Raw genomic sequence first — 12,591 nt, 5'->3', positions numbered from 1 at the left:
TCACTAGAACATAGTTTAGTTAATTCTAAACTTGTTCGCAAACAAAAGTTAATCCTTCTAACTTGACTTTTAAAATCAACTAAACACATGTTCTATATCTATATGATATGCTAACTTAATGATTTAAAACCTGGAAACACGAAAAACACCGTAAAACCGGATTTACGCCGTCGTAGTAACACCGCGGGCTGTTTTGGGTTAGTTAATTAAAAACTATGATAAACTTTGATTTAAAAGTTGTTATTCTGAGAAAATGATTTTTATTATGAACATGAAACTATATCCAAAAATTATGGTTAAACTCAAAGTGGAAGTATGTTTTCTAAAATGGTCATCTAGACGTCGTTCTTTCGACTGAAATGACTACCTTTACAAAAACGACTTGTAACTTATTTTTTCGACTATAAACCTATACTTTTTCTGTTTAGATTCATAAAATAGAGTTCAATATGAAACCATAGCAATTTGATTCACTCAAAACGGATTTAAAATGAAGAAGTTATGGGTAAAACAAGATTGGATAATTTTTCTCATTTTAGCTACGTGAAAATTGGTAACAAATCTATTCCAACCTTAACTTAATCAACTTGTATTGTATATTATGTAATCTTGAGATACCATAGACACGTATACAATTTTTCGACCTATCATGTCGACACATCTATATATATTTCGGAACAACCATAGACACTCTATATGTGAATGTTGGAGTTAGCTATACAGGGTTGAGGTTGATTCCAAAATATATATAGTTTGAGTTGTGATCAATACTGAGATACGTATACACTGGGTCGTGGATTGATTCAAGATAATATTTATCGATTTATTTCTGTACATCTAACTGTGGACAACTAGTTGTAGGTTATTAACGAGGACAGCTGACTTAATAAACTTAAAACATCAAAATTTATTAAAAGTGTTGTAAATATATTTTGAACATACTTTGATATACATGTATATATTGTTATAGGTTCGTGAATCAACTAGTGGCCAAGTCTTACTTCCCGACGAAGTAAAAAATCTGTGAAAGTGAGTTATAGTCCCGCTTTTAAAATCTAATATTTTTGGGATGAGAATACATGCAGGTTTTATAAATGATTTACAAAATAGACACAAGTACGTGAAACTACATTCTATGGTTGAATTATCGAAATCGAATATGCCCCTTTTTATTAAGTTTGGTAATCTAAGAATTAGGGAACAGACACCCTAATTGACGCGAATCCTAAAGATAGATCTATTGGGCCCAACAAGCCCCATCCAAAGTACCGGATGCTTTAGTACTTCGAAATTTATATCATATCCGAAGGGTGTCCCGGAATGATGGGGATATTCTTATATATGCATCTTGTTAATGTCGGTTACCAGGTGTTCACCATATGAATGATTTTTATCTCTATGTATGGGATGTGTATTGAAATATGAAATCTTGTGGTCTATTATTATGATTTGATATATATAGGTTAAACCTATAACTCACCAACATTTTTGTTGACGTTTTAAGCATGTTTATTCTCAGGTGATTATTAAGAGCTTCCGCTGTCGCATACTTAAATAAGGACGAGATTTGGAGTCCATGCTTGTATGATATTGTGTAAAAACTGCATTCAAGAAACTTATTTTGTTGTAACATATTTGTATTGTAAACCATTATGTAATGGTCGTGTGTAAACAGGATATTTTAGATTATCATTATTTGATAATCTACGTAAAGCTTTTTAAAACCTTTTTCTATTAAATAAAGGTTATGGTTTGTTTTAAAAATGAATGCAGTCTTTGAAAAACGTCTCATATAGAGGTCAAAACCTCGCAACGAAATCAATTAATATGGAACGTTTTTAATCAATAAGAACGGGACATTTCACTAGACCCATATCTCGTCTTCTTCTCAGGAGGACATTCCGCGGTACGGAAAGCTCCCTCGATATCGGAAATCCAACAAGTGCTTTTCAATGGATCCCTCACCCCTTTAAACATCGGAGGTTGAGTATCCTTGAAGTTTTTGTAGTGGAAATCCCGTCTTCCTTCACCTCCTTCACCACGAGGATAAATGTTTCTAGCCTCTAAAGCCTCCTCTATTGCGGCTTTCATTCGATCGTTGATCATTTCGGTCACTTGTCCATCGACCGACTCTTGGAATACCTTTCGGACATCGTCAAGAAAATCCTTCTTTAACTTTTTAAAGATGGCCTCAACCTTGGCCGTGAGTTCAACATCCTCACTTGTACCACCGTTATCATTATCGTATCCGTTTCTCGTCTTCATTTCATAAAACGGTAAATATTAAATGAAGAACGAAAAGACATAACATGTAAGTATATACATGTACACCACACTACTCCATCTCGCTCGACAATCGTCGTACATTACTTGTTTGACACGATTTGCACCCGTAACAACAGTAGCTAATCGTTGTTACGCGAGCACGTCGCATTAACTCGCTAGTACAACGTCCGTCTTGCTTGATGATTGCTAAACACAATACAAAACAATTAGCACAAGGTTAGTTCACATAAACCAAGGCACTAACAATTCCCGATTAGACCCAAAGTCCTACAAGTCCCGTATAAAGCGCTCACACAATAAAGTCCAAGTCTAGGCACCTATCTCAAGTCGCCTAAATCCCTTAGACCATGCTCTAATACCACTTGAAACAACCCAACCCGTACTCCATACGATAAATTTTTTTTTTATAAATATAATACATATTTACGAGCCAATTAAATATGTAACCCATTCCACACGATTCGTCAAAACACACTACGAGTTTGATGTCTACAAAAAGGCACAAAGGCCATTAACAAATGTGATACAAGTTTGACCAACAACAAATGATAGTTTATAACCCAAACGACACTCGAGCATGGTTTGGGGCTAAACTACCCAAAACGTTCAGCCACTTCAAAAGCTATCCCAAAAGCACCCCATATCAACATAAAAGGGAGACATCTAATCCAACCGTATGCCCTTACCCTTGTCCAAGCCGGAACCTATAAAATGGTAAACAACGAGAGGGTAAGCAAGGCTTAGTGAGTGCAACAATTATACATACATATATATAACCTACTTACTTGCAAACACTTACCAAGTCCGCATACATACTAGTTACACAATTAGCATACCCTTCACATGTATAACGCTAAGTACCACTATAACAAGACTAGTATAACAATAGCATATAACACAACAATACAATATGCTAAACACAAATATAATGATGATGTTCACAACATCCATAGTACTCGAGATCTCAAGGCTAGCCCAACGAATGGTATCGTCAACATCGAACTTAAACCCCATTCGCCTACATTAATGTGGTATCGTCAACACCGAACTTTAAACCCACATATGAGGCATCGTCAACATCGAACTTTAAACCCTCATCAACTCACTACAATAGTCGTATGGCATCATCAACATCGAACTTTAATTCCATACGTAAGGTATCGTCAACAACGAACTTTAAACCCTCATCACAACACAATATACTCTAGTGTATGGTATCGTCAACAACGAACTTTAAACCCACACCCCACAAGTAAATAAATTATATACATACATATATAATTATTCCACTCACTTTGTCACAAGGATGATGATTTAGCACTTCCGAGCTTCAACGCAATGTACCTAAATCATTAAGTGCACATTCAATTTCACAACTAGTGGGATTAACCACAATACTCCCACTTGAGCATTTAATGTCCCAATTTGCATTAAATGACTCCACTACTCACAACCGCCCATAAATGGCCAAGACTCGACTTTAATCACTAAGACTAGTGAATTAAAGTCTATTAACTTCAATTAACACAAAACTTAGGGTAATCCATACCCATTTCATCCCATTAGGTCAACTAGTACATTTTGACCCATTTTAACTCACTTAAACTCACAATCAAGTCAAACTTACCCATTAACCCTTCTTTCATAAATCTTAAAGTGCATTAGTGACTAACAACAGCAATTGACACTTACAACCTCAAATCACAAGGCCAAAACCCTAGATTATGGCTATTAGGGTTTAATTACAACAACATAACCCAAACTCACCCATTTTACCCTCAAATGGGTCATACAAATCACTAGTACCCAAAACCCTAGTCATTAACCAATAAAAACTCAAACTTAGAGTTAGAACTTACCGAGACTATCAACGCGTAGCTAGAGACACAAGGAACAACTTTAAATCTCGCTCCTAGGTTTGATTCACAAATCTCCAACTTCAAATCTCAAGATCAAGCTTGGTGAGTTTTGTGTTTTGGGAGAGAAATAGGAAAGAAAATGGAAATGAAAATGAACTAAATGGATGTGTGGTGGAGAGTTAATGCTCCCACCAGATTTACATGTCAAATTACCATTTTGTCCCTCAAAGTCATTTAATTTAAGCTAAAACCGGAATCAGAACTACAGGACTGTCGCGGCGCGACCTTAATCGTCGCGGCGCGACACATAAAGGGAAAATATACCCTTCTTAAGCCAACTTCTGATCCCAGTTTGCTTGTTATGCCGCGGCGCGGACCCAATTGTCGCGGCGCGGCCCAAGACTAGAACTGGACATCTCGGCCAACTTAAACACTTTTCAATTTTATTTGATTCGCACACTTAAAACCCGATTCCTACATTCGCCTAAACTTCAACAATAGTCTCATAAGACTTAACGCTATCAAAGCCCTTGTATACACTTGTAGGCGCACACATTATCAAGTATATATATATATATATATATATATACATATCTACTCATATATCTATACAATTACGCATAATATAGCGAGTTACAACGTACAAATGATTAAGTATGTACCTTTCGATACGTACGGGAAAACGGGGTGTTACAAAACTTTTGGTTGTTAAGGTCGTTTACTGCTTCATTCACTTTTTCAACATTTCGAGTATTGATTAGTAGACTGGGTGATTTTCAGAATTTCAGAATGGAAGGTCATAATTCTAAGAGATAAAGGTTATACATATAACTGTTGATGTAGATATGCTGTGAGTTTTCAAAGTACTGATTGCTATTTCCCAGTAATTGGTATGGCAGTTCTCGTTACAAGATACGGATGAGTATATGAGAGAGTTTTAATGAATAAATATAGTGATTTATCAAAGTGACTTACGCCAAAGAGTAGTGAAGTTGCTGGTACGTTTACTGTTAATGTGGTGGGATATAAACAGTTCTCCGGTAACGAAGATGAAAAGACAACGTATATATCAAGGTTATAATAAGGTTGTTTCGAACGAAAAGTCGAAGTTGACTTGCTGGAGCTGTGACAAAACTGACCATTGTGAAAAAAAATTTGCAATGTTATTTTCTGTAATAACAATGCCAAAGGAACTAACGCAGATACGTGTTAAACGTTTACTCAGGTTCCGAGTGTTTTCAGGTGCATAATTATATGCATAAATCTTTTCTTCCGTGGATGAAGTGCGGTTAGTTCATCCTCTCGATTGAGGTGTTTTAAAGAATCCCGAAAGGTTTGAACGCGGATTGTAATCGTCAAGATACAAATGAGGTTTAAGATGAAATCAAGTGGCAAACTTGAAGAATTGTTTAGTTTCATATGTTATAATCAATATTTTAATTCTTTTTAATTGTCCAATATTATTAGTCCACAGTCGATAGTCCACAGTTAACAGTCCAGTAATTTATATATAGTTTAATATATTATATTCGAATTAATTAATACGTGTCGTGACCCGTATACATCTCAGACTCGATCACAACTCAAAGTATATATATTATTGTAGAATCAACCTCAACCCTGTATAGCTAACTCAATCATTACTGCATATAGAGTGTCTATGGTTATTCCAAATAAAATATATAGATGCGTCGATATGATATGTCAAAACCTTGTATACGTGTCCCGATATTTAAAGTGCGTAAAATAAATAACAGAAATTAAATGACGATAAATAAAGTGAGTAAAGTAAATAACAGAAATTAAATGACGATAAATAAAATTGCGATAATTAAATTGCAATAAATAAATTGCGATAAATAAAATGTAATCAGTTAGCTAGGAACAGTTAGCTAGGATTTTGTTAGCTTGGATTGTTAACAAAATTTTCTCATGGTTAATTTGTTTGTTTCTAATAAATTTTATTTTTGTCAAATGTTTTCTTCATTATGCCACTTGTTGGATTCTGATAGATCAAAATCCAAATATGAAATTGAATGAAAAGTATATCGGTGGTTGTAAATAGGATAGCAAATGACTGTTGAATCAGATTCGAAGAATGTATAGTGTAACTTATTAATGTGAAATCTAAATATTCCTCGGGTATTACCTACCCGTTAAAATATTTTCACCATTAACAGTCTGTACAAAAGAATTTTTAATTACAATCTTTATGAAAACATATATATGTATATATTTTCTTCATATGTAACCATGGATTTAATGAGTCAATATGATATTAAACTCATTTGATTTACTGTTAGAACAAGAATATATAATCTCTAAAACATTAAAGATTACATAATCGCCATGTTGAACGAAGATAAATGATGTAGAACGATACGTAGAACGATGATTATTCTCGAGGTACAGAATGAGATGTTGAGGCATGGATTGTTGATGATACTGGTGCTGTTATTGATGGTATTGTTGGTGCCGGTGATGTTGCTGAAGCTAGTAAATTTTGCATCATATTCTCCAAATTGATTATTCGAGTGCGAAGTTCATTGACTTCTTCTATTATTCCAGAATGATTTGTCGGTCAGAACGAGCAGATGAATAATGTTTAGAATTGTGGATCGAATATAATCGTGTCGAGCTACTCTGGAAATGAGGGTGAAAATGGTGTTTCGGACTGATTTGCCGGTAAGTGTTTCAGGTTCATCGCCAAGAGGGAAATTTGGTTGGTGGAAAGGAATTGCCTTCTTCTCGTTTCTGTTGATTAAGTCGACTACGAACTCATTAGATGAATTGGGGATGGTTGTTTGATTGATTCATTTTGGTGACGCTGCCTCTGGAGATTAGGTGAACATCCATGTCAGAATAGCTGTCGGGTTCCGAAGAACTAGTGACGAGTCCCATTTCGTACTTTCGAATAAAGGATTTTTCAATATGAAATGATTTTCGGCTATCGGATGGTATTCTAATTACATAGAATATCTATATATATATAGAACAAAAGATTTCATAGATTACGGAGGAATTTAATGCATATATCAGGCAAATCTACAGTAGCAGATACGCTAGGATATGAATTATCAGATACGCTAAGATATGAATTTTGTCTATACACTATTCATGCAAACAATGCAGTAAAATGTGTCTAGACTAGGAATGATAAGAAAGTGATTCCCTAAGAATGATAAGCAGGTAATTTTCGACACGAAATGATAAGCAAAACTTTTGACATGCAGACACGGTCGAAATCCAGACTCACTAATGCATCTTAACAACTATCAGTTAGACACAATAATGTAAGACCTGGTTCGCTAAGACCACCACTCTAATACCACCTTTCATGACCCGTCCTAATCCATCTGGACGAATACATTACATTTGGTTACATCGCGAGGTACTTGACCTCTATATGATACATTTTACAAACATTGCATTCGTTTTTAAAAGACAAACTTTCATTTCATCGACAGTTGACAGGCATGCATACCATTTCATAATATATCCAACTATAATTGACTTAATAATATTCTTGATGAACTCAACGACTCGAATGCAACGTCTTTTGAGATATGCCATGAATGACTCCAAGTAATATCTCTAAAATGAGCAAATGCACAGCGGAAGATTTCTTTCATACCTGAGAATAAATATGCTTTCAAGTGTCAACAAAAAGGTTGGTGAGTTCATTAGTTTAACATAAATAATCATTTCTATCATTTTAATAGACCACAAGATTTTCATTTCCATTTCCCATAAATATACGTCCCATGCATAGAGACAAAAATAATCATTCATATGGTGAACACCCGGTAACCGACTTTAACAAGATGCATATAAGAATATCCCCTATCATTCCGGGAAATCCTTCGGACATGATAAAACAACATCGAAGTACTAAAGCATCCGCTACAACGGATGGGGTTCGTTAGGCCCAATAGATCTATCTTTAGGATTCGCGTCAATTAGTAGATCGGTTTACTAATTCTTAGGTTACCAAGCAAAAGGGGCATATTCAGCTTCGATCATTCAACCATATAATGTAGTTTCGATTACTTGTGTCTATTTCGTAAAACATTTATAAAAATTGCGCATGTATTCTCAGCCCAAAAATATAAAGGGTAAAAAGGCAAATGAAACTCATCTAATGTATTTTGTAGTAAAAATACATATGACGACATTAAACAATGCAGGGTTGGCCTTGGATTCACGAACCTATATCATTTGTGGATATATTAATACACGTAATCGTAATCGATCAATTATATATATATTTTTGTTATTAATAATACACTTGTTATACTATATGTTATTTAGATAAATTTAATATATTTAGTTTATAGGTTTTATATAACTATTACTTATCATTAATAATAAAAACTATATATTAAGGTTTAGTATATATTTATATATTAATTGATATAGCTTAGCTAATATCATTTTAGTAATAAAAGTATAACGTAATGTATTTTTATATAAAAGTATCCTTTTATGATAATATTGATAGTTTTAGTGATAACAAAATAATAATCTTATAAGAATGATAATAATGATAATAAGTTTGATAATAGTAATAATGATAGTAAAGATGTTATTTGGTAATAAAATGATAATAATGTTAATATTATTCATAATTGTAATTATATTTATAATAACAACTACATCAATTTTAGCATTACTAATAATAACCATTCTAATACTTGTAATAATAATAATAACTTGTATTATAATAATAATTATCTTAACAATAATAACAATAACTAATAATAATAATAATAATAATAATAATAATAATAATAATAATAATAATAATAATAATAATAATAATAATAATAATAATAAACATAATAATAATAATAATAATAATAATAATAATAATAATAATAATAATAATAATAATAATAATAATAATAATAATAATAATAATAATAATAATAATTGACTACCTATAATCAAGCTTTAAAAAAAATACATGCCACCACCCGGGTTTGAACCCGAGACCTTTCCAATACTCAAACGCCCACACAACCATCCCACCATCACTGTTTTTCTGAATAATAGCATTACACGAATTTATTTACCCCGTATGTAATCCCCATCTTCTTCATCGGCTCAAACAAAGAAAGACGACCCATAACCAATCCTAGTTTCAGGTTATTGTTTATTTAATACTAGTAACAATCAAAGAACAATAAAGTGTGTGTATTGATTAACAAAAAAAATAAAAAAAAATAAAAATAGCAGTAACCTGTGTTCGACGGTTTGGAAGAAAAAAAAAATTGATTTCGCATTTGGTATATTTTGAGACTTTGTTATCTACATGAAATATCTTCTAAATCGACCTTAGAATACATTAAAATTATCAATTGATCCAGAAACATCAATGTGATTACGAATTTTTGCGATGAACATGATTTTTGACTTTTTGAAAATAAAACTTTGACTCGTCAATTCGTACTCGATACAACGAATTGAAACCTGAGATTTTGAAGGAAGATTAAGTGAATGATTCCTAACAATAATGCATTTAAGGATTTTGATAATTGGTTCGTTTTGAAGTTTTTGTTAAAAAGTATTTGAACAGAGGTATCGATCTGTTTTAAAAAAAAATTATTACATTCACAGCTACAACGATTTTTGGCTGTTATAATGGTTGGTGAGGGTTGAGAGTTCAAAGGATTTAATTAATAACACCGAGTAATCGATCAGTTGATATAGGAGAAGGAATCGACGTTGATATCAAGAGACAAGATGAAGAAGTTAAAGAAAATCAGGAAGTGAGATAGATGGATAATAGATTTTTGTTTGCATTGCTTTTGATTTGTACTAGCAGCAATTATACACAGGAACGAATCTTCAACAGGTTGATTAAGATTGAGAACTGAATACGCGAATTATATATACATAAATATTCTGTATCCTTATTTTATTTATATATCTGATATGTATATATATACAGACTAACTTTTGTAATATTACATAATAATATAAATCTATTTATAAATAAATATATTGGTAATATTAATACTAGTTAATAATAATTATAATAGTAATACTAATTAATAAAGATACTAATACTAATAATAATATTAATATTGATATTGATAAAAATGATTAATAATACTCATATTAACATTAATAATGATAAAAGTAATAATAATAATAATAATAATAATAATAATAATAATAATAATAATAATAATAATAATAATAATAATAATAATAATAATAATAATAATAATATGTTAATAATAATAACTATAATAATAATTTTAATCAATTTTAAAATCATTATTGATAATGATAATAATATTATTGGTGATACCAATAATATTACTTATAATAATACTAATTATAATATACTTATTATTAATGATAAAATTATTAATAATAATCTATCACTATATATCACATTTCTTATCTACAGATAATAATATTAATAATAATAGTATTGATATTGATATTAATTTTAAAAGAAACAACAATATCATTATAATAATTAATAGTTAAAATTAGTATTTTAGTATTATATGTTATTGCTTATGTAATATAACTATATAATGTATATTATAGAACTAATATTTATTATTAAGTTTTTATATATTTAAACATATATTACAATATACATTTAATAATAATTATATATATATATATATATATATATATATATATATATATATATATATATATAAGTTCATTTTACTTATTTTATATTTTATATTTAATTTTAATGTTTATTTTATAATTTCCAATTACATATATATACATACATTTATATACATATTTATTTACAATCAAAAAATGTTCGTGAATCGTCGAGCATAGTCAAAGGATAACTGATTTCATGAATATAGTTTCAAAATTTTCGATACTCAACATTACAGACTTTGCTTATTGTGTCGGAAACATATAAGGATTAAGTTTAAATTTGGTCGGAAATTTTCGGGTCGTCACAAACACGTAGTAAGCTTTATACGCGATAGGGTAGATTGCGAAGCCGCCGACGTTTGGTACTGTGACGAGGTCACGAATTTGTTCAAGGAATTTCGATCCGAAGCCGTGTGGGAACGAATGGTCGGAAAGGCCAAACTGACGAACAAACGTATCACGTTGTACTGTAGGAACGTGTGGAGCCTTCCCGCTTCGAACGGTCGAGATGGTGATACGTCTTCGCATGAATCGGGATCTCTGACTCGCTATGCCCGTTAAATTGTTGTTATTTTTAATAAGTAATTTTTAGGATTTAAAAAGTAATTTTAGGATTAATAAGTAAATTTAGGACTTTTTTATTTTTTGAAACTTTTAATTTTAGGTTTTTAATTGTACCGTTTTAGGACTTTTTTTTTTAAATAAAAGTGTATTTTAAACCTTTAATGTATTTTTAATTTAATATTTGTTCGTATATTTATTAATTCTATTTAATAATGTGTTAAAAATATATAAGAAAATGTATAAATAAATAATTGGTGGACCCTATCTTCTCTCTCCAAGGCACTGAACTGACAATCGTCCCAATTCCCCTATTTTTTCACCAATGTCAGTTTACGTGTCAGTCCAGTCAGTGTCCAGTCATCAGCAAGACACTAAACTAACACTGAACTAACGCGTCACGACACCTTGTGCTTTTAGTAGTTACATGCACCCTTTTCAAGGAGAAATGGTTTCATGACGGATTTACCCTCACGTGAGAGGCACAAGTACAATATTTAACGAAAATAAGGTAACAGAGTTTAGTGGTTGGGCCACCTATGCAACATGTTAATAGTTCAGGGGCAATTGCCGAAAAATAGAAAAAGGTTGACTATGCATTTTGTTACAAAGTTCATGGATCGCTCGTGCAATTTTGTCTTTTTTTTTCTTTTAAAAACTGCCGTTTAATTTTATTTATATATATTTTCACTAATAATTTTGATATATTCAGAGTTTGTCATGCAATAATTATACATTATATTATATACATATGCTAATAGACATAGTCGGGGTACTATTGGTGAATAGTACCCCCTCCCAAGCTTCATCGACTTGTATGCTGTGTAAAAACAGTACACACAAGGCTCAGTATTAAGCTATACATATACTAATAGACATAGTCGGGGTACTATTGGTGAATAGTACCACCCTCCCAAGCTTCATCGACTTGTATTCTGTGTAGAAACAGTTGTACACACAAGGCTCAGTATTAAGCTACAGTAAAAAAAAATTTCCCTCATTTTCTCCTACCATTTTTACTAAAGGCATGCACAAAAGAGTTTTACTATTTTGTTTTTAAACTTATTTTTCTCACAAAAACTTTATCTTTCCTTCTTATTTTGCTATTTTACCATTCTTTTTCCTTACAATTTCCACTTAACTTCGCCAACAACGTTTCATATCTATATAGTCATATAAAGTTCTAAAATGATGATATCATCATTAAGCTAATTACTCTTTAATTTTCATAATGATGATGTCA

The sequence above is a fragment of the Rutidosis leptorrhynchoides genome, chromosome 6, assembly GCF_046630445.1.
Source record: "Rutidosis leptorrhynchoides isolate AG116_Rl617_1_P2 chromosome 6, CSIRO_AGI_Rlap_v1, whole genome shotgun sequence".
NCBI classification, from domain to species: Eukaryota; Viridiplantae; Streptophyta; class Magnoliopsida; order Asterales; family Asteraceae; genus Rutidosis; species Rutidosis leptorrhynchoides.
This window is presented reverse-complemented; position numbering follows the sequence as displayed.